Source organism: Pseudoliparis swirei, chromosome 12 (assembly GCF_029220125.1).
Source record: "Pseudoliparis swirei isolate HS2019 ecotype Mariana Trench chromosome 12, NWPU_hadal_v1, whole genome shotgun sequence".
In the NCBI taxonomy this organism is placed as follows: domain Eukaryota; kingdom Metazoa; phylum Chordata; class Actinopteri; order Perciformes; family Liparidae; genus Pseudoliparis; species Pseudoliparis swirei.
In genome coordinates, this window is record NC_079399.1 from 3,952,157 (window position 1) to 3,956,970 (window position 4,814).

Below are 4,814 nucleotides of genomic sequence, written 5' to 3' on the forward strand. Positions count from 1 at the left end.
GTCTCATTTTGGAGAGTTAGGCGTCACATTCCAGGTACGGAAAACTAAATTGTCCAAATGCATCGTGTGCTGAGAGTAAATTACCATTAAAAATATATATATTTTTCCTATATCACTCGCAGGTATCTGACCATGTGGATAGTTTTTAGATTTCTTTGTCCTCGTTCATCTGAGATCGCTCCAACACAACGATGCAGGTGAATGGAAATGTGTCCACGTTGTGTTCAAAGCATTAAAAATGACATAAATAAACACACTTTTAGAAACGGTGTCCCTGTTTAGAGGGATCACACACACGTGATGACGCTTTATAGACTCAAGGTTCACGATGAGAAGTTGAGGAATCAAGACACACCAACACGCAGATGATTAGTAACCTGCATGTTGTCATGATCGTGTCTGCAGGGATATGAATATATGAAAAATATGGACAAATAAAACAAGAAATATCTGCTGCATGGGGGTCATAAGGTCAAAATCCACCTTTCAGGTGAGTATGCTGCAGAATAATCTGCATTCTGCAGCATCTTTTTCTGTTTTTTTAGTTTGTGAAGCCTGATTCTGTGTGAAAATAAAGAAATATTAACTATTAAAAGTGAGCCTGAAAGTGCAGCGGTGCACGTCTCTCCTCTCAGGAGGTGAAGCACTCTTTCTGTGCGCCGGCCAAACGCAACACGCATAATCGATACGGCAACGGCTCACATCGCCGGTGATCAGAGCGCGAAAAGCTTTGAGCGGCTGGAGAGCATGTGACAGCTCCGGAGATGCTCTCAGAGAAGAAGAAACCGCAGCATCGGCACCGCTGAAGGGGGGGAGGGGGAGAGGGAGGGGGGGCGGGGGTGAGCAGAGAGGCGCCCCTCCATCCGCCCGTCCACACAGCATCAAACAGACTGTGAAATCCATCTCGGACGCCCAATTTGAAGAGAGGGTGCGGAGAGGGAGGTGAGATGTGACTCACAGCCAAAGAGGAGTGACAGAGAGACAGACAGGTGAGGAGAGAGAGACGGGCTTTAGAGTGAGAGACAGACAGGTGAGGAGAGAGAGACGGGCTTTAGAGTGAGAGACAGACAGGTGAGGAGAGAGACGGGCTTTAGAGTGAGAGACAGACAGGTGAGGAGAGAGAGACGGGCTTTAGAGTGAGAGACAGACAGGTGAGGAGAGAGACGGGCTTTAGAGTGAGAGACAGACAGGTGAGGAGAGAGAGACAGGCTTTAGAGTGAGAGACAGACAGGTGAGGAGAGAGAGACGGGCTTTAGAGTGAGAGACAGACAGGTGAGGAGAGAGAGAGGCTTTAGAGTGAGAGACAGACAGGTGAGGAGAGAGAGAGACGGGCTTTAGAGTGAGAGACAGACAGGTGAGGAGAGAGAGACGGGCTTTAGAGTGAGAGACAGACAGGTGAGGAGAGAGAGACGGGCTTTAGAGTGAGAGACAGACAGGTGAGGAGAGAGAGAGACGGGCTTTAGAGTGAGAGACAGACAGGTGAGGAGAGAGAGACAGGCTTTAGAGAGAGAGACAGACAGGTGAGGAGAGAGAGAGACGGGCTTTAGAGTGAGAGACAGACAGGTGAGGAGAGAGAGAGACAGGCTTTAGAGTGAGAGACAGACAGGTGAGGAGAGAGAGACGGGCTTTAGAGTGAGAGACAGACAGGTGAGGAGAGAGAGAGAGGCTTTAGAGTGAGAGACAGACAGGTGAGGAGAGAGAGACGGGCTTTAGAGTGAGAGACAGACAGGTGAGGAGAGAGAGAGAGGCTTTAGAGTGAGAGACAGACAGGTGAGGAGAGAGAGACAGGCTTTAGAGTGAGAGACAGACAGGTGAGGAGAGAGAGAGGCTTTAGAGTGAGAGACAGACAGGTGAGGAGAGAGAGAGGCTTTAGAGTGAGAGACAGACAGGTGAGGAGAGAGACAGGCTTTAGAGTGAGAGACAGACAGGTGAGGAGAGAGAGAGAGGCTTTAGAGTGAGAGACAGACAGGTGAGGAGAGAGAGAGGCTTTAGAGTGAGAGACAGACAGGTGAGGAGAGAGAGAGGCTTTAGAGTGAGCGACAGACAGGTGAGGAGAGAGAGAGACGGGCTTTAGAGTGAGAGACAGACAGGTGAGGAGAGAGAGACAGGATTTAGAGTGAGAGACAGACAGGTGAGGAGAGAGAGAGACAGGCTTTAGAGTGAGAGACAGACAGGTGAGGAGAGAGAGATGGGCTTTAGAGTGAGAGACAGACAGGTGAGGAGAGAGAGACGGGCTTTAGAGTGAGAGACAGACAGGTGAGGAGAGAGAGACGGGCTTTAGAGTGAGAGACAGACAGGTGAGGAGAGAGAGACGGGCTTTAGAGTGAGAGACAGACAGGTGAGAGAGAGAGGGCTTTAGAGTGAGAGACAGACAGGTGAGGAGAGAGACGGGCTTTAGAGTGAGAGACAGACAGGTGAGGAGAGAGAGAGACGGGCTTTAGAGTGAGAGACAGACAGGTGAGGAGAGAGAGAGACGGGCTTTAGAGTGAGAGACAGACAGGTGAGGAGAGAGACGGGCTTTAGAGAGAGAGACAGACAGGTGAGGAGAGAGAGAGACGGGCTTTAGAGTGAGAGACAGACAGGTGAGGAGAGAGAGACGGGCTTTAGAGTGAGAGACAGACAGGTGAGGAGAGAGAGACGGGCTTTAGAGTGAGAGACAGACAGGTGAGGAGAGAGACAGGCTTTAGAGTGAGAGACAGACAGGTGAGGAGAGAGAGAGAGGCTTTAGAGTGAGAGACAGACAGGTGAGGAGAGAGAGACGGGCTTTAGAGTGAGAGACAGACAGGTGAGGAGAGAGAGAGACGGGCTTTAGAGTGAGAGACAGACAGGTGAGGAGAGAGAGAGAGGCTTTAGAGAGAGAGACAGACAGGTGAGGAGAGAGAGAGACAGGCTTTAGAGCGAGAGACAGACAGGTGAGGAGAGAGACGGGCTTTAGAGTGAGAGACAGACAGGTGAGGAGAGAGAGTCGGGCTTTAGAGTGAGAGACAGACAGGTGAGGAGAGAGAGACGGGCTTTAGAGTGAGAGACAGACAGGTGAGGAGAGAGAGACGGGCTTTAGAGTGAGAGACAGACAGGTGAGGAGAGAGAGACGGGCTTTAGAGTGAGAGACAGACAGGTGAGGAGAGAGAGAGAGGCTTTAGAGTGAGCGACAGACAGGTGAGGAGAGAGAGAGACAGGCTTTAGAGTGAGAGACAGACAGGTGAGGAGAGAGAGACGGGCTTTAGAGTGAGAGACAGACAGGTGAGGAGAGAGAGAGAGGCTTTAGAGTGAGCGACAGACAGGTGAGGAGAGAGAGAGACGGGCTTTAGAGTGAGAGACAGACAGGTGAGGAGAGAGAGACAGGATTTAGAGTGAGAGACAGACAGGTGAGGAGAGAGAGAGACAGGCTTTAGAGTGAGAGACAGACAGGTGAGGAGAGAGAGAGAGGCTTTAGAGTGAGAGACAGACAGGTGAGGAGAGAGACGGGCTTTAGAGTGAGAGACAGACAGGTGAGGAGAGAGAGGCTTTAGAGTGAGAGACAGACAGGTGAGAGAGAGAGAGCTTTAGAGTGAGAGACAGACAGGTGAGGAGAGAGACGGGCTTTAGAGTGAGAGACAGACAGGTGAGGAGAGAGAGAGAGGCTTTAGAGTGAGAGACAGACAGGTGAGGAGAGAGAGACAGGCTTTAGAGTGAGAGACAGACAGGTGAGGAGAGAGAGAGAGGCTTTAGAGTGAGAGACAGACAGGTGAGGAGAGAGAGACGGGCTTTAGAGTGAGAGACAGACAGGTGAGGAGAGAGAGACGGGCTTTAGAGTGAGAGACAGACAGGTGAGGAGAGAGAGAGACGGGCTTTAGAGTGAGAGACAGACAGGTGAGGAGAGAGAGACAGACAGCCGCTGGTAGTTATTGATGTTCAATTGACTTTCGGAACATCTGAAGCCCCGCTTGGTGTTGTTAATCACACGGCACTAATTTAACTCACACACACACACACACACACACACACACACACACACACACACACACACACACACACACACACACACACACACACACACACACACATCACGAGGAGGGAGTCGCCGGATGAACTCCCACTTCATTTATCTTCCCCGTGCACAACCTGCCCGTCGATGACGCCGTCAGCCACGTCTCCATGGCGATCAGGCAGCCTTGTTGGCGAGGTTTACCGCTCTGATGCCTGGAAGTATAATATATAAACCTACCTACGGGGGGGGGGGGGGCGTCACTAATGTGTTGCCTTTCAGCTCAGATTATGCAGATGTGCAGCAAACCGAGGCCTGAGGCTCTACTTGTGAGATAAGGTGCGAGGGCCGCTCACGGCCTCTTTACACGTGTCTTTGTGTTATTTAAGCCCCAACATGTGTGAACTATCGGCTCATTTGGCTCGGATATCGTGTCCATGATGTCGCTGCAATATGTGAATTTGTATTAACCCTGCAGTTATCACATTAATATGGCAAAAATATGTATTTAATGGCAAACCAAAACTACTTTTACATATCGTCACCTTCCTAAAATAACGGCCTTTTTGATTTATCCTCATGATACTGGGTTAACCCTAACCCCCTCGCCTCCATCCTCAGTAGTATGATCACAATATTACATATAGATCATTTTTTTGCGTTTTTTTGAAAAAGCTGTAAAAATGACTTTTAGGAAAATGATGATATTTGAGAGGAGTGCAAGTAACCATGGTAACGAGGAGTGTCTCACGGCGGAGACGAGCACGTCGGCCGAGTCTCGACCGTAGGAACGGGCCCCGGAGAACTGTGAGTCGACTTGAATGATGAAACCCGAACCCAGAACCACATC